Source organism: Lemur catta, chromosome 5 (genome assembly GCF_020740605.2).
Source record: "Lemur catta isolate mLemCat1 chromosome 5, mLemCat1.pri, whole genome shotgun sequence".
NCBI classification, from domain to species: Eukaryota; Metazoa; Chordata; class Mammalia; order Primates; family Lemuridae; genus Lemur; species Lemur catta.
In genome coordinates, this window is record NC_059132.1 from 13,712,265 (window position 1) to 13,731,281 (window position 19,017).

Genomic DNA, 19,017 nt, shown 5'->3' on the forward strand with positions numbered 1-19,017 from the left:
AAGGCATGGCATGCTGGGGTAATGCTAGTCTGGGACTGGGGCAGCACATGGTAAAGGACGAGGGTGGTGAGGTAATTGGAGTCCACCTTGTGAAAGGCCTTGAATGCCAACTTGAAGAGTGTGCACTTGATCTTTGTGTTAATAGCAGTGGTTCTAAAGGATAGCTCTTGGACCAGCAGTGTCAGCTGGGACCCTGTTAGACATGCTGATTATCAGGCCCCACCCCAGGTCTACTGGATCAGAAACTCTGAGGTAGGGCCCAGCAGTCTGCTTTTAAGGAGCCTTCCACGTCACTCTGATGCTCGCTCAAGTTTGAGCACCACTGTTTTAGGTAATGGGACCCAGTGGCAGTTTTCTGCTGGGGAGAGACACATATTCTGTGTTTCAGAAAGAAGTCAGGTCTGAAGGGGCAAGAGTAAAGCATTGAGGCTGTTCAGCAGTTGGTAAGGGTAGACTAGGCCAAAAGCCCAAGATGTGATATGGAACATCATCTGGTCAGGAAAGGCTTCAGAGGAAGGGACATTTGAACTGGATCTTGCAGGATGCATAGGAGTGCTGTATATTCAGAGGGATAAGAGAAGGAAGGGGGTAAGTAGAGGGACCAACATGTGCCAAAGTATAGAAGAGAAAAGTCTTGTGGTTCTGAGATACCAGCCGGATGGTGCCCCAGCCTGTGGTGTTTAATGGTTTAATGGTTCCCAGGCCCATCTTGTGGCTCAGCCCAGCTTCTGTGAGGCTCAGGGGCAGCTTTTCTATGTTTGACAAAACCAGTCCTGGACCTGGGGTCTGTTCTTGGTGACTTTGAGAAGGGATGTTGTCCAAACGTCCTGGGTCACTTCTGCAGTCATGACAGCCAGGGATAGACTTCCTGTCGGAGCAGGGCGGAGGTCATTCACCAAACCAGCCCACACGACATCTGATGAGATTAGCTCATTTTCTTCCAGAATTTGTAAGTGCAGCAAGAGAATAAGAAACCACCCTTCTAGTGGTTTCTTATCACCACTTCTGCTTTTGAATATCAAATGGTGGGAAGAAAGCAACCCAAAGTCCTGTAGAGCAGTGCCTTCCAATAGAAATACGATGTGAGCCATATATATAATTTTAAATTTCCAATGGACATATCAAAAAGAATAAAAATAAACCGATGAAATTAAATAATATAATTTATTTAAACTAGTATATAAAAATGATCATTTTGACATGTGATCAATATCAAAATTATTAATGAGATATTTTACTTTTTTTCATTCTAGTCTTCAAATTCAGTGTGTGTTTTATACTTACAGCACATCTCAATGCAGGAGTTAACGTTTCATCAGAAATCCTTGGTCTGTTTTTAGATGTCATAAAATTTACAATTGAAACAAGCAGATTCACATCCCCAAGTTGTCCAATGTTCTTAAACCTTTCTTGATAACTGAATTGTCAGTTTTAGGATTTAACTATAAGTGAACGAAGTGACACATTTAGTTCTACACTGGCCACATGTGGTTAGTGGCTGCCTTATTGGCCAGCACAGCCAGTGAAGCTATAGATGACACCCAGGTCCGCAAAATGAGCGAGTGCAGGAAACCCCAGGCCGACCTCATGAATTTCCTCTGGTTCATCACTACCCCACCCCCACCCCAGCCCTGAGCCAGATTTTGGTCTCTGGGAAGGTCTTTCCAGGGTTGGTTCCAACATGTGCTGTGGGAGCAAGAGAGAGTGGTGTGTTGGGAAATGTTTAATGATCGGATCTCTGGGAAGAAAAGCTCTGGTTCATGGCATTTGCCCATTTCTGCAGTGTAAATATCCCCACCAGGGTCAATTTCAAGCTAGGAACGTGACGTCACTAACACAGAGTTGGGAGGGTGCTGGCCTCACAGGCTCAAAGTCTAGCGGTGGAAGCAGAGCAGGAAGGCCAACAGAGGAGCAAATGAGAGGACTTGAGCGAATGATAAATGTGGCGGGAATCAACGGGGACGTGTGATGGGCATTCCTGGGGCCTGGGGCAGGGGCAGGAGCAGGTGCTTTAAATAGGATGCACAGGGAAAGCCTCGCTCGTGAGGTGATACGTTAGACCAGGCCCAAAAGAAGAGATGGAGGCAGACCTCTGAATATTTGGGGGCAGAAAGTTCCAAGCAGAGGGCCTAGGAAGTACAAAGGCCCTGAGGCAGGAGCCTGTAGAGGACCAGACAGAAACTATTGTGGCCGGAGCCTGGCAGAGGGAAACAGGAAATGAGGCCAGGTTGTCCTTGGCCCCTGTTATGTGCCAGGCCCTGTCGTAGGGGCTGGACATTCATCAGGGAACGGGAGAGAGAGAGTTGTCATCCTCATGGAACTTGCAGGCTCGGTGGGGGAGACAGCTGACGGCACGTACACACGTAACTCAGGTAACGGTAAGGACTGTGATGGGTATGACATCGGGAGTGTGGTCCAGGGATAGGACAAGCTGCCTTCAGTGCATGGTCGGGGGAGGCCTCCCTGAGGAGGTGATGTTTGAGAAGCAGTGGCCAAAGGAGGATCCTGGGAAACAGCACGTGCAAAGGCCCTGAGGCAAGAGTGTGCTTACTGCCTTGAGACACTGAGTGGGCCAGGGGGCTGGGTTGGGGGAGGAGATGGGGCTGGAGTTGGGTGTTGTGATCTGATTGTAGGTGTTGGGAAACCTCTGGGGGTTTTAAGCAGGCCATACTGCCCTGTCCCTCGGCCCTTAGTTTGATTGGTCTCTGACTGTTCTCCTCTCCCTTGCCCTGTGGTGGAGGAACTGGGTCCAGTCTGGGCTCTTGGCACCAACTGGGGTTTTAGCTAATCTCTGAGTCTCTATTTCTTTATCTCTAAACTGGGAGCGGTGATGACAAACCTAGCCCACAGCACCATTGTGAGGATGAAATGAGACCTGTAGTCCAGGTTTGGGCAGCAGCGTCTGGCATGCAGTGGGTGCTTAGTAGGTACCACTGCCCCTGTCTCCCCTCTGCTCCAGGCCTTTCTCTCCATTCTCACTGCCCCGTCGGACCCCTCAGTCTCTGCAGATCCTTCTCCTCTGGCTTCTATGCCTTTGACCTGGTGAACCCTAACGAGGCTTCACTGTGGTCCCGTCGCGGTAAGAAAGGTGACGTCAGGGCAGGAAAGGCTGCTGCAGGCACAGCAGGGCCGCCGCCCCCGTCCTGTTCTGGAGGCGCAGGACACGGCGGAGTCAAGAGTCCCTCTGCCCACAGCTTCCCTCCGGCTGGAAGCCTTTGGCAGCAAGTTTATCTGCCCAGGATCTCCTGGCAGACGACCAAGGGAATGACTCTTGCCTGGCGTTGAAGGTCCTCGACAACCTTGGAGTCTTCCTGGGTTTTCCCCCTGGGTATGAACTTGCTGTTCTGTAAATATCAGCAGTAACAATGCGCTTCCTAAGACACTCTTGGTAGGGCTGCTTCTCCCAAACCTCATTCATTCTACCACCTTAATAGTTAATATTTTTTTAAGGTGACTCACTTTTTAGAAATTAAATACATTTATTTATTTAAAAAGAGATCTTCACCTCACTACCCTAAATGGAAAACCAGGACCCACTTGCTATAGCTAGAATAAAAGAAAATAAACCAATTCTGCTGAGTTCTAGCCTGTCCCCTTTGCCGGCCAAAGCCTTCAGCGTGGGTGTGGTCCTCCCAGGAGATTTCACGAGGGGACTCTTAGCGCATTATCTCAATTGGACATGGGAGGTGACAGAGCACTGAGGAGATGACTTTTACCCCTTGGTGCTGTATGATGCCACCAAGTCACCTCCTGATCTCAGGGCCTCCACCTGGGGACGTGCTCGGGGGCACTCTTGTGGTGGGGACGTTTCGGCCGGGCCAGGCCCCACAGGGTCAATGGTTAGGGATGGTCCTCTTGGGACCGAGGTGGTGAGGGTCAGAGTGACTTGTCCAGGGGCAGACAGGGTCTGGGGGAGGCCAGCGGTCTTGCCCCCGTGGCCTACTTTTCAGTACTCATTGTCTACGCTTGGGCTACAGTGTTTTTAGCTGTGGAATCTTCTTCTGTTGAAATATTTATAGAAGTTGTCATGGGCAACAGAAAAAATAGCTGCCCTAAGTTGGGCAACTTCTGTGGTGGCCCCCAGAGCACCTCCCAAGCCTTTGGGGCTCAGGCCAGAGTTTCTCAGCCTCAGCACTATGGACGTTTGGGGTGGGATGAGTCTTCTCTGTGGGGCTGCCCTGTGCATGGTAGGATGGTTTGCAGCATCCCTGACCTCTCCCCACTAGATGCCAGTCCCACCTCTACCCTAGTTGTGACAACCATAAATATCTCCAGATGTTGCCAAATGTCCCCTGGGGGGCAGATCACCCCTGCTTGAGAAGCGCTGGTCTCTGCCACTCACAGCCTCCTGCAGTGGGGGATGGCAGGGGGGTGTCTACCATGCCAGACAGGCTGAGAGCCACGGCCCCCACCTCTGTGTGTGACCCTTAGAGCAAGGCCACAAATGGGCCCAGATTGGGGCTCCAGACACTATTTTGTTTGGTATACATGATGTTTTTAGAAATTGCTTGCTAGCATTTTGTCTGATTTCACGTTAAATCCTGGCCTTTTGTTTCTGCAGGGCAGCACTTGCCTGGGGCTAAGCAGTACCTGCCCCTCAGCGGAGTGTGTGCTCCGATTAGCCTCAGACCTCCCTACTCCCTAAAGTATCGCCGGTACTGAAACTGAGCACCGTTTGTCATTGGTGTGTGCCACACATGGCTTTTCTTACAGTAGAATTGAAAGGAAATGAAATATTTCTTACCTCATGTCTCTTTTTAAACAGAGGAAAGTAAAGATAACCAAGAGGACTGTCCCCAGAAAAGTGTACAAGGGGACGATTTTCATATATGTAGCCTGCTGCCCCCCACAAGTGAGCTACCCCATCTTGGTGGGCAGTTAAGCCAGGACTGCTGGCTTAGCGAGTCCAAAAACAGGCTTCTGAGGGTTCTGGAAACTTCCTGAATGTGTTTCAAGGGGTGTGTGTGCGCGCATGCACACATGCAGGGGGAGATGCTTAGGAGAGTGAGAGGTGGGGACCCGAAAATGGTGCACATCTTTGCTTCGAAAAAATGTAAAGCTGTGCTCCTGGGGACTGCTGGCTCTCACTCCCCCCCGCCTACCACTTGCTAACCTTGGGACCTGGCCAAGCTCCTTCCCTCTTTATGCCTCAGTTTTCTCGTCTGCAAAATGGGGATCTTCACAGTAGTTCTTGTAAGAAGAAATGAGCTAACAGCCATTGAATGGTAGAAAAAGTCTAGAACAGGGCTGGGCACACAGAAGCCTTCAGTAAGTGCCAGCTGTCACCGTCGTTGTGCCTCTCCTTCGCATTTTGTTTTCCCCAGTCCCAGGCACAGGGCCGCGGTCGGTGTGCACAGCAGGGAAACGGGAAGAGGCAGGATGTGAGCGCTTGGCCTTGGAGGGGCAGGGCCCGATCATCGAAAGCAGCCAAGTACCCTCGGGGGCCGCCCAGCCCAAGAACACTCCTGAAGACTTTCTGGTGAGGAGTCGGCTAGCGCCATGGTTACCCTGAAGGAATGACCGTGGCCTTTGGAATGTGTCTTCTTGTCTCAAAGTGAACATCTGCAACGAGGAAGCGCAGGTCCCAGGATCGCAGAGCGGGCTGTGGGCAGGAGGGGACTGCTGTCCACGTGTCCCCATATGATCGTCCACACGTGACCACATGTTGTGGGCCAGGTTTTCTGTGGCTCGTCACCTTGGGCTTGGAGGCCAGCCCTTGGTCACTGACAGAGATTGCATATCTGGCCTTAAAAACCCAGAACTGTAAGGAGCAGGGGACATCAGGAAGTAGCATCCCGCACCGTGTGCATTAGAAGGTCTCTCAGTGTGGCAGGAGGAGCCCTGAGCTGGAGTCAGGAGACCCAAGTTCTAGCTGGATCTGGGATCAGCTTGCTGTGTGACCCCAGATGAGCACTGTCCCTTCCCTGGGCCTTTGCTTCCTAATCTGTAATCCCAGGGGCTTGGAAAGGAGGACCCCAAGGAGGGCCTTCAACCGAGTCTGCTGATTTTGTCCTGGCCCATCTGTCTCTGCAATTCCGAATTCTGGCTCTGTGGGCCCAGGTGGCCCGCACAGCCCTTTTTGGCAGTTTTGTGTGCCAAGACCCCTTTCCATGGGCTCTGGGGTCCTGTCCCTCCTGGGATTCCCTGGCATTCACCAGCCCTTGTTCTCCCTTGGATTGGGCCTATGGAGGCACCCAGTTGTTGGGACCCTCCCCACTGCTCCCTGTCACTCACACCCTCGTTCCTTCAGTCACTCAAGGTGTGGAGTTGGAATCTGGCTGCCCCTGTCCTGACGTGTCTCTTCATGCCCCTGAGCCTCAGGTTCCTCATCTGGACATCAAGGAGGATGGCATTGACCTCCCAGCAGTGTGTCCAGGTTTGGAAACCCAGCTGGTGGACAGTAGAATTAACAGGACAGTTCCAAACTGCTTGTGGCTTTCACAGTGTGACTCCAAGCCAGGCACCAGCTAGCAGGACAGGTGTGCCACTCACAGTCTAGACTGGGGACAATCATGTGACCCAGGCCCACAGGCTACACTTTTTGAATTGGTGTGAAACTTTATAAATCAGCACCTTTCATGTAAGAATCTAGACGTCTGACTTGACCCAAAGGGGCAGCAGCTCCGGCCACACGGGCCACACACTGTGCAACGTCTGGGAGTCCGCCAGGTGCGGCTGCGGCTCCAGATGGTACTGGGTCTGCCCCGCCCCACCCAGGTGAGAGCTCTGGGTTTGCACTCCTCGGTCCCTGCTGGGAGCAGATCATTTCAGTCCAGGGGGTTGGGGCGGGGGGGATAGTGTGGAAACAGGGAGGCGGGGCCTGTGGGGCTGTGTTCTGTTTTCCTGGTGTTTCTTGGGCTTCTTCCTCCGTCCTAGCATCGGGGCTGAGTGCTCACTGGTCGAACCTCTAGCACTTGTGGCTGTCGGAGCCTCTGTCCCCATTGTGATGACACCCACCTGTGCCTGGCATGGCATAGCCATGCTGTCACGTGATTGGACTCCCACCTCCTGGAGCAGGCAGGGTGGCTGTTATTCGTTCATCCACTCATTCAGTCACTCACTCGTTCATTCGTTCATTCACCAGCAGATTTTCCCTGAGCACCAACTGTGTGTCTGCAGAGGCCCCGCTCGCAAGAGCCTCACGTCCTGCAGAGGGCAGGCGTGCGGGAGGGACAGGCAGACGGCAGACAGAATAAAACTGTAGAATGGATAGTGTGTCAGATGGTGCCGTGTGCTTGGACAGACGGCGCTGCGGGCTGTGCGCGTGTGCAGTGTTACTTTTTATTGTCTTTTGGAGGCTGTGGGCTTGCCCAAGGCCCCCACTGTTCCTTCGCCCTGTCGTAGGGCAGGTGCTGACGTCGGGCTTGTCTGTGAACGCAGAGGGGTCACTTCAGTTTCTCTCATGACGCAGCTCTGGTGGTGTCATGGCTGCGGCGCACTCGGTGGACGCCAGGTACTGAGCCGTAGGCTTTCTCTGTGTCATCCCATGTGATCACGGCCTAGGCGGTGGGGCCTGCAATTGCCCCCACTTTACAGATGAGCAAACTGAGGCTCGGATCTCTGAGGTTATTTGTCCCAAGGTCATTCTGTTAGTGTCAGACCAGAATTGGAACCAGGTGCGTCTGGCTGCACAGCTGAAACCCTGTGCTCACCTTAGTCCCCTCGGGGGCTTTGGTTCTGTGGAGACTTGCGTCCCTCAGGGAATGCGTCAGTGAGGGCTGGGGTTGTCCTCAGGGATGTGGTGAGACTTGATCACCCACCCTGAGCCTTGATGACACAGCCGCATGGCACTTCCGCGAGCCATCTTCCTGGCACCATTGCTCCGCGTGGCCACCCCCTCGCCCTTGGCTTCAAGTCCTGCCTGTCCCTCAAGGAGCAACCCAGAGGCCACGGAACCGTTAATAACTGGAGGAGTGTGTTCTCCCCTACCAGGCGGGCCTTCCGCAGTCCGTCTGGCAGTTTGTCCCTCTGTCCCGCTCACTCAGTCTTAGGGGTTTGTGAGTCCATCTCCTGATCCCCCTCCTTGATGGTCACTTCCTCAGGGCAGGGACAGGGCCCTGGCACTTTACTCTCTGTGCCCAGCACTATCCCTGGCAGAGCTGGCTTAGGGAATGGTGGCCAGACAGACAGACGGCCAAATGCATCAAAAATGTCTATGCAGACACAGAACTGCCTTTGTCTCTCCCCGAGGGCTAAAAGTCCAGTTTGCATCTGACCGTCTGAAACCAACCCTGATCTTGGCACTTTCTGGAAGGTGGTACAGACTCAAGCTCGGGGGACTTTGACTCAAAGCCATTGCTCCTGATCTCTAGGCTGGAAGTTCCACACGGAGTTAGGCACCCCTGAACTTGAATCCCCTCACTTCCATCCGGAGATGCCTTGGGACTTGGGCAAGCGCGTTCGGACATGGGGCCACCTCCATCTCCTCATCTGTAAAATGGGGTGGGGGTTTGTCTAAGTCATCCCCACCCTGGGGACTGTGGCTACGGGGCGACAGAATGTGCCAGACGTGGTTAGAGACTCACTGGACTCAGTTCCTCCCCTTTGCCTTGGCAGAACTGCCCCTTTCCCCCCACTTCTGTAGGAAGCCAAGGTCATTCCCTCTGGGCCAGGCGCCCTTTCTTCCTGGGCAGCTCGGTTCACACAGGCTCAAAGGGAGCCCAGAATTCCTTCCCCAGGCTTTCTGCAAACGTGGTGGGTGGGGCTGGGGGTGGAGGAACAAGGCCCAGTGTTCCTGGGAGGCCTTCGGGTGTGGGCCACCCCACTCAATGGCCCCATTGTTTGGCCCGGAGCTCAGAGGTGGGGAGATTCTGGGATTCCACCTTTGAGGACAGGCGGCTGATAAGCTGGGGACATTTTTGTGTTGACTGTTGTGTTTTTTGGTGGCTTCCTCCATGGACTTCCTTCTACAGGCCTCAGTTGAATAACCAGCAACTTCTGTCTTATGCACGGATGGGGTATTGGGGAGGCTGGGAGGGTCCCGGTGCATGCCCGGGGGCAGTGTCTCCCAGTGCAGGGGTCCGGGGGGGATTGCAGCCCTGCCTCTGCTCCACAGGAAGAAACAAGCCCAGACAGGAGAGCGGCTTGCCCATGGCTGCACAGTTCAGCTGCTTTTGTGTCTTGGAGGCAGACCAACCTTGGTTTATGCCCTGGTTCTGTCACTTAGGAGCTGAGTGGCTTTAGAGAAGTCCCCCCACCAAACCTCAGCATCCCCATCTGTCCAATGGAGGTCAGTACAGTCGCTCATGGGAGTAAGTAAAGGAATGCTTAGCATAGTGCCAGGTATGCACTAAGTGCTCAATAATGGCAGCCATCATCTCTGCTCTTTCAGGTGGCAGCAAGAGAGAAGGGACTGGCTTGCTTTTGTCCAGCTTTGTTTGCAGAATCTGGCTGTCATCTGTGTTGCTGACCTTTTGGCTGTTCTGCCCTGATGTCTGGGCATCCTGAGGCCACTGAAATTTTTCATTCATATTCATCCATTCATTGATTCATTCACTCAGCAAACACTTACTGATCATGTACTAGGTCCCAGGCTCTGCTAATGGATGATATGAAAGGACTTTTCCAAATATAAACTTCTTATTCAAAGATAGAGTGACTTCAGCTACTTCGAACCTAAAATGTCCATGTTGCAAACATCCCTTACAGATGTTGACAGCTTCGTTTTCCAGATGGGAAAACAGAGGCCCAAGGTGGGAAAGAGGTTACAGCAGCCCCACAGAAGGACAGTGGTAGATCTGGGACCATACCCAGACCTCCTGGCTGTGCCTTAAGTACTTTTAGGTTCAGGAGTTTTGCCAACTTTATCTACTGAGCACCTTTTGTGTACCCAGTGCATGCTGTTGGCCTCCAAAAAGGGCCAGGGAGGTGAAGGGACCCAGGCCCAGAGCCCCTGGGGTGTTGATGCCTCACCTCTGGACCTGAATGTGCCTCAGCTTTCTCTTGGGGACATCTGGGGCTGTGACAGTGCTGCCTGATCCTGCTTCTGGCCCCGTTGCCTTTGGGCTGTAAAAGTTAATGTCTAACCCTGTGTGTGGTCGGAGCCTGCTCTTATCTGGGCTGGGACATAGCTGCCTCCCTTATCTCCGGGGAGCAAGCTCACTGGTACATGTGTGCTGACTAGTAGGGCCAGGGAGCGCTGCAGCAGGGAGACAGAGGGGCCCTTTCTCCCACCCACCCAGGGGCTGTGACTCAAGCTTTCTGTGGTTGCCTCCTAGAGGCATGAGGAGGGCGGGGCGGGGGGCTCTACAGATCTCTCCCACTGGGGAGATGAACAGAGCACAGACTTGGCACCCACATAGGTCCTAGCTCCGCCACTTGCTGTTTGTGTGACCTTAATCTCTCTGAACCTCACTTTGCCCATATGTAAAATGGGAATAAAATATCACCTAATGCTGATAGTAATTGGTGACATTTGTTGAGCATTGACTTAACTGTGTACCAGGTGGTATCTTAAGTTCCTGGCATACATTATCCTGCGTAATCCTCACAGTAAACCTCATGAGGTACAGGTGTGTTTTAGGATACCTGCCTCAGATAGTGAGTGGGAGATAACCCCTGCCAAGCACTTAGGGCCTGGCGCAGAGTAAGCACTTCAGTCAAGTTCGTGTTGTGGGAGGAGAAACTGAGGCCGGCCTGGGTTAACCACCCTGGTAACCGCCTACCTCGGGGGGAGTTTAAGGGCAGGCAGTGAGACTGTAAAAGCGAAACACCTGCGTACATGGGAGTTTTCTTTCCACTTAGAAAGGTGGAAGTCAGCTTGGCACAGCACCATGGTGTCAATGTGTATTCCGGAAGTGTCAATCTGGTAGAGAAGACAGCTTTTGAAATCCTGGTTCTGTCCGTCCGAAGTGGTGTTGAGCTGACTCTTAATTTGCACGGCTCAAAAGAAGCTTGTATGGCAGCCAGTCCCAGGACAACTCTGAGAGGACACCGGGCCCGGACGGCAGAGAAGGACTTGAACTGAGCTGTGCAGGTGAGGAGCTGGGTGCAGCGCGTGCTGTCTCCTTTCTCGCCGCCTGGCAGGTGGAGGTAACCACCCGGACCTGTAGGTTGGCCTCCTGGATGGGAACGCCCGGGGACAGGGACTGTGTTTTCACTGCTGTATTCCCAGTGGCTAAAATAGTGCCGGGTACAGGGTAGGCGCCCGATACCTTCATGAACGAATGAACAGAGGACCCTCGGGGTCATGTGGCCTACCAGGATCGTGTAGCAAGGCCCCACCCCTCACGCCGCACAGTGACAGCTGCTTAATCTACACTGATGCGGAATCATTGTAAACAGGTTTCCCGTTTCCCCTGGCCTCCAGCCAGAGACTAGAGGCTGCTGTATCAAGTCCCCCGCCAGGCACCCTGGGAGGGTGTGTATGGGCTGAGGTCGCCAGCGAAACAAGGAGCTCCTGGGTGCTGCGGACACGCCCCGGACAACAGAGCCCAGAAAAAGCAAGCGTCTCCCTTACCAGCATGTCCTGCCTGCGTCCGCGCTCGGGCAGACTCACCTTCTTTTTTTTCTTTATTTAATAAGGTTATTTTATTGTCGCAGGAACACTTAACATGAGACTACCCTTTTAACGCATTCTGAAGTGTACAACACATTATTGTAGACTGTGGGTACGATGTTGTCCGGCAGATCGCTAGAGCTTTATCATTTTGTATAACTGAAACTTTATGCCCATTGAGAGGTAATTGCCAACTCCCCCCTCCCCCCAGCCCCTGGCAACCACCATTGCACTCTTTGCTTCTATGAATTTGACGATTTTAGAGACCTCTTATAAGTGGAATCTGCAGTATTTGTCTTTCTGTGACCAGTTTATTTCACTTAGCATAATGTCCTCAGGGTTCATTCGTATTGTCACATATTGCAGAATTCCTTCTTAAGGCAGAATAATAATCTATTGTATGTATGTACTACATTTTCTTTGTCCAGTCATCTGCCAGTGGACATTTCTGTTGTTTCCATGTCTTGGCTTTTATGACTAGTGCTACAGTGAACATGGGAGTGCAAATGTCTCTTCAGGATCCTGGTTTTAATTCTTTAGGATAGACACCCAGAAGTGGGACTGTTGGATCATATGTAGTTCTAGTTTTAATTTTTTGAGGAACTTCCACACTGTTTTCTATAGCAGCTGTACCATTTTGCATTCCCACCAACAGTGCACAGCGGTTTCCTTTTCTCCACATTCTCACCAATGCTTGTTGTCTTGTTTTCTTTTCTTATGATAGCAGTTCTAAGAGGTGTAAGATCATGTCTCATTGTGGTTTTGATTTCCATTTCCCTGATGATTAGTGATGTTGAGCATCTTTTCATATACTTGTTGGCCAGATGTCTTCTTTGGAGAAGTGTATATTAAATTTTTTAGTCTGTTTTTTAATTGGGATGTTAGGTTTTTTTTGCCATTGAGTTGTAGGAGTTCCTTATATATTTTGGAGATTAACCTTTTATCAAATATGTAGTCTGCAAATATTTCCCCCCCGTTCCGTATGTTGCCTTTTCACTCTGTTGATTGCTTTGCTGTGCAGAAGCTTTTTAGTTTGATGTAGTTCCACTTGTTTATTTTGGGATTTTTTTTTTTTGTCTGTCTTTTTGGTGTCATATCCATGAAATCATTTCCAAAATTAATGTTGTGAAGCTTTTCCCCTATGTTTTCTTCTAGGAATTTTATGATTTCAGGTCTTACATTTAACTTTTTAGTGCATGTTGAGTTGATTTTTGTGTATGGTTTAAGGTAAGGGTCCTTCTTTCTCGTTCGTGTGCATATCTAGTTTTCCCAACCCCATTTGTTGAAATGACTGTTCCTTCCCTACCAAACGGTTTTGGCATTCTTGCCAAAAATCATTTGACCATATATTGCAGGGGTTTATTTCTGGCCTTTGTTCTGGTCTGTTGGTCTATGTGTTTATGACAGTGCCACACTGTATTGATGATATTTGTAGCTTTGTAGTATGTTTTGAAATCAGGAAGTGTAAGACCTCCAGCTTTGTTCTTCTTTTTCAAGATTATTTTGGCTATTTCTATTTCTCTAAAAGATGCCATTAGGATTTGATAGGGATTGCACCCAACCCATACTACCCTTCTGTTGGGTAGTATTGGCATCTTAACAATATCAAGTCTTCTAATTTATTTCATTTGATTGTGTCATCTTTAGAGTTTTTAGTGTACGGTCTTTCACCTCTTTGGTTAAGTTTATTCCTTCTTCCTGTTTTTAGGAATACTACTTAAATATTCCTAAGTATTTTCTTCTTTTTGATGCTGTTGTAAATGGAATTGTTTTCTTAATTTCCTTTTTTGGAATGTTCGTTGTTATCTTTTTAATTCTAGGCATTCTAGCATGGGTGAAGTGGTATCTCATTGCAGTCTTGATCAGCATTGTCCTAATGACTAGCAATTGTTGAGTATCTTTTCATGTGCTTATTGGCTATTTGTGCATCTTCCTTCTAACATCTTCCTTCAAACACCTATTGGAATTCTTTGCCCATTTTTAAACTCGGTTATTTGCCCGATTATTTTTGAGTGGTAAGTGTTCTTACATATTCTGGATATTAGTCCTTTATCAATGTGGTCCCCAACCCCTGGGGTCTGCCTGTTAGGGACCAAGCCACAGAGCTCTACTGCCCCCATCCCCCACTTTCCATCCATGGAAAAATGGTCTTCCATGAAACTTAGGAACTGGTGGGGGGCACAGCGGGAGGTGAGCAGTGGGTGAGCAAGCAAAGCTTCATCTGTGTTTACAGCCACTCCCCATGGCTCACATCACCACCTGAGCTCCCTACTCCCCCATCCGTGGGAATATTGTCTTCCATGAAACTGGTCCCTGGTGCCAAAAAGGTTGGGGACCACTGCTTTATCAGATGTATGATTTGCAAGTATTTTCTCCCTTTATGGGGGTATCTTTTCACTTCCTTGATATTGTCCTTTGATGCACAAATGTTTTTAATGTTGAAATCCAGCTCAAGTTTTTCTTTTGTTGTTTGTGCTTTTGGGGTCATTTCTACCCATCTGATCTTTACCAGTCCCTGTATACCTCTTGACACATACTCAAAGACCCTCAAGCTTTTTTTTTTAAAGATGGGAAGCTATATAAATAATTATACTTATTTTTTGAATATACTCATTGAAACAGACGCCAGTACTGTCTTTAATAATGCAGATACTAAAGCTTCTTTTGAATACTTTATGCTTCTCAAACCATCTCTTGGTAAAGGCTGACAAGGATGATCTTACAGCCTACCAAAGCCTCTAGCTCTCTGGTTTGAGCCAAGAAGCAAAAAGAACACTGATGATGAAATTCAGGATAACACAGAGCATAAAAGACAGTACTTCTGTTAGGTTGCCCCTGAGTTTCTCTACCACCATCTTGCATTGCATTTTTGTTAAGAGGAGAAGAGATGTGGTCCCAAGGTCCAGGCCTCTTGTTCTTTTGTGAATTCCTGTTGAGCAGCAGGTCTCAAAGTGTGGTCCGGGGACCACCAGCAGCAGTAGCATCTGAGCACTCGTTAGAAACCAGATTCCCAGACCCTTCCCCAAACCTACTGACTCAGAAACTCTGGGCTGGGACCCAGTGATCTCTTTTAACAAGCACTCCAAGTGAGTCTGATGCACGTTCAAGTTGGAGAATCACCGGTGTAGCGTTTTCAGCTGGTACAGCCTGGAGACGACCACCTGGAGAATGTGATTCTTCTCTAGGTGTTTCCTGGAAAATCTCATTTGCCCAACGAGTTGGCATCCTTGTCCTCCTCTCTCATTGCCCTAGTTCATACTCATCCTCTCCTGCCAACTATGAGATCAGGTACTTCTGGTAACAAGCAATAGCAAACCTCACCTCAAACTGACCCAGCAACTAAGGAAATGACTTGGCTGGCATATTCTGCCTGAAAAGTCAGGAGGGAGGTGGGTTCGAGCACGCTTGCTCCCCACTGTCCTTGCTTCTCTCTACCCTCCTCTGAGCAGCAGCTTTGTCTACACACCAGCTTCCCCCTCGGTTGCAAGGTGGCCTCCTGCAACCATCAGAGCCATGTGCATCCTAACTCGCTCCACAATGAGACATCATGGCATTCAGCGCCATCAGTCACAACCCACCAGCCCTGCACGGGACAAAAGGTGGAAAATTTCCCTGGTTGGCTTAGCTCCCTCCCTTCTCCCCCTCTCTCCCTCTCTCGCCAGGCTGGGTAAGTCCCACCCAGCGCTCATGGCTGTTTCACAAAGCGGAAGGAAGAGGTGCTGTGTGTGAAGGGGGAAGCGGCCTTGATGCCCAGGGCCCCAGGACTGATGACGTGGCCTCTGTGCTGTTTGTCCCAAACCCACGGATCCCCTCCTTTCCAGCCTCCAGGGACCCACATCTGGGGGCATCTTTCTAAAGCAGAAACCTGTCCACAGCACCCCTTGTTTAAATCCTTTGGTGTGTCTCCCCAGACACACACACACAGCTCTCAGGATAAGGTTCATACTTTGAGATCTTTAAATTCTAGTTCTGATTGACCTTTCTGGCCAGTCTCTTCCCATCCTTTGGAAGCCCATGGAACGCATTACCATTCCCCCCTTCCACGCTCTTCTGTGCCACCCCACCTCTGCACTTGCTGTATTCTGCCTGGAATATTCTTGCTCTTTTCAACTTGGTAAGTTTGCCCTTCAAAAACCCAGCCTGGATGTCGGCCTCCTCTGGGAAGCCCTCTTGGATAGCTCCAGGCCAGATTAATCACCGTATGCAAAGGTTTCTGGGTGACACAACTGCCCTGTGCCTGCAGCACCTGTCTCTGTGTCTCCTTTTGCTCATGATCTTGGGGAAGGAATCTCTCTGATTCACCCTGGATCCCCAGGCCTCAGGCTTGCCACAGACCAGAAGCTCAGATAGTGTTTATCAATCAAATACTAATTTTTGTGGCCCCTGCTGTTGCCTAGCAGTGTTGGAGTTCTTGGTAGACACTCAGTTGATACTTGTCGATGCCTTGACCTGATCACAAACGTCCGTTACCCAGATCCTGGAAAACATTTATCCAGGAGGCTGGGGGGACTGGCCGGCTGGGGCCTTCATCGTGGGTAGGCACAGCTGCCCCTTCTCCCTCAGAAGAATAGATGTATCTGGAGCCATGGGTTATTTTAGTCCAGTTCTTCCATTTAAAGAAATCATGTTTACTTCTAATGTAAAATTTTATAACACATATTTATTGAACGAAATGCATAAAATACATAAAAGTACAAACCACCTCTAATCCTTCTATGGGTATTGATGTGCATATTTCCATTCTTTGTTCTAAGCATGTGTATTTAGTAACTTCCTAAAGCTTGAGATGATTGTTTCACTTGTATGTATTACTGTGGTCTTAGCCTGCTTTGTGCTTCTGTAACAGAATGCTTGAGACTGGGTAATTTATAAATGCTAGAAATTTATTTGGCTCGTGGTTCTGGAGGCTGGGAAGTCCAAAGTCAAGGGGCCACATTTGGTGAGGGCCTTCTTGCTGCATCATCCTCCCGTGGCAGAAGGCAGAAGGGCGAGAGGGCAAGCCTCAAGCTCTTTAATAATTGGCACCGATCCATTCATGAGGGTGGAGCTATTGTAACCCAAATACTTCCCATTACTCGTGGCCTCACCTCCCAACACTGTTGTGTTGGGGATTAAGTTTCCAACACGTGCCTTTTGGGAAACACGTTCAACTATTACTATTATTTTACTTATACATAACTATTGGTTACTGTTTTATTGATCAAACCCCATGTATTTCTGTAAAAGCCCTGACAAGTTTATGATATAAGCCCCCTGCAGTCCCAGTGCCACTGACAAGCTGGAGGTAAATGTGTTTAGGACCCGTGCACTGGAAGGAACAAGTGGGGCCTGGGAAGTGTGCCAAAACTAAGGAAGCCGACTTAGCTCAGAGCTTCCCAGCAGGCAAAGCAAAAATAAATAAATAATAAGGGAAGCTTAAGGGGTCATGGAGTGCTTGAACTGCAGAAGAGGAAGCAAACCAGATTGTCAGAATGCATGAGATTCCCTAGTGCTGACCTCTGGAGAGGACGAGTCGTGGGGACCTTGGGTGAGGGCGTTGTGTAAGGGGCGGTTTCTGAAAAATGCAGGAACCGCCTAGATTTGGCCACTTCTCATACTGACTCTTAATAACAGCTGATGATGTGTTGAGAAATTGTAGCATGCTTTTGTAGGAAGCCTAAGTAACATGATCTAAGTGTGCAGTCTTCTGGTGATTTCATTTGCTAGATATTCAACAAACACAGATTAATTGTGTGACTTTTGTGCTGTGCTCTCAGGTTGGGAATTTCATTAACTCGACAAAGTTGGAGGCAGAGATTGTTATGCCATTTTACAGATGAGGAAATAGAGGCTCAGGGGGATTGACTTACCCAAGGTCACACAGGCAATTAAGTGGCACTACCAGGGCTGGAACCTAAGTCTACAACCTTTTCCTCTTTGGTGACACCCTGTTAGAGAAGGTATAAGTGTTTGTCCCTGTTACGTGTCCACCGTGAATCAGGACTGGGTCTTTACAAACACCACCTCAACCAGTCCGTACAGTAAGTCGTGGAGGTGTGTGACGTCAGCCCATTTTACAGCGAGGTTGGCAGTTGAGCTCAGCGGGGGTTCCTGAGCTGGGTTTGGTGATGGGACTTCTGGAGGTGCACGGATTCCGTGGAATTGCATACAAACATTTGTTGCTATTTGCATTTTTCTGGGTGAGAGGAGAGAGGATAGCTTTCATGGAGTCTCAAAAAGCAAAACAGAAAAAAAAATGAACGAAATGAACCCCTGAGCTCCAGGAAGGAATCACAGTGACAGCCCACATGCACTGAGCCCCGGCCAGGGCCAGGCACCCTCACAGCTTGATGAGCTGTCGATCCTGGGAGGCTGAGGGTGTTCCCCCATTTCACAGGTCGCTCAGCTGCTAGGTGGCCTTGCGTGGTGACTGAGTTTTGCTTGTTTTCCATCATCACCTCTGTGGGTTGGTTTTCTTCTAATAGAATTTTTCTTCCTCTTTTGTGGAGCTGAGGATTATTAAAAGGCAGAGGGAAATGCTGCGCTTCGAGAGGTCAGTGTCACTTTCCAAGTCACCTCTGTTCCCTGACCTCTGGGAACAAGCCTGCTTGGATGGTGCTTGGTTAAAAGAGTGAACAAATGAATAAACAAACAGATGAATGAATGAGTGAGTGGAAGGGAGAAGTACCTCTTCCTTGGTATTTTGGATCGGCAAGACACGGGTACAGCTCTGATGACTTTTATTCAAGGGTGATAGGTCATTGTATCATTAGAAGTTTTGAGGAAGCTGAGATCAGGCCCAATGTTGATGACCCTGCAAAACCAGAGTGACCAGAGGAGCCCCAGGGGCCGTGTCCTTTTTCCCCGGCAGGCGGTGGTGTGAGAGTGGGCGAGTGGCCCCTTCCCCAGTTCTCTGCCGTGACGTGCAGCTCTCCACTGCGTGTGACAAGGCTGGCAGGGCCGGACAGTCTTGCTACCCCTGGAGCCTAAGGCCTCTTGTATCCCTGCCCAGGTTAAGCCCCCTGTTTGACCTGCTGTGGTTTCTTGCACCCCAGCATGGCTCGGCCCCCAGTGTAGCGCAGTCGTGGAGTCCCTGAGAGCAGCAGCAGCCCCAGGTTACAGCTGAGAAAACAGGCTCGGACACTCCAGGTGACTCACCCAAGGCCACACCAGTGAGCGCTGGACCTAGACCTCAGGCCCAGCCGTGGCTAGCTCTGAAGCCATGCATCCTCATATTTGTATTGCCGGGAAACTTCTGGAAGGTCAGCCTCAAACTGGAGGCCTCATGCAATACGGAGGCCACTCCTCCCTCCTCTGGCTGGAGAGCTGGCTTGCGTCCAGCTGGGCGCGGCTGAGGGTTTCCCACTGGTGTGCAGGGAGAGTGGGTCTCCCCGACCGCCCCACCCACGGGCAGCGCCTCTGCCTCTTCGGGGCTGAGTGGAAGAGACTTTGCAACAAGCAGGGCCCAGGAGCTGTGCACTGGAGGTGATTCTGGAGTGTCTTGCAGCTCATGGTGCTGTCCCCCTTCCCCACCCACCTGT

General features: G+C 50.2%; 1 protein-coding gene across 1 annotated transcript in view; it reads left to right on the forward strand.

Annotated features, from left to right (window-relative positions):
* STK10 (serine/threonine kinase 10) overlaps nucleotides 1-19,017 on the forward strand; it is a 102,486-nt gene that overhangs the window by 25,430 nt on the left and 58,039 nt on the right. The window lies entirely within an intron of this gene.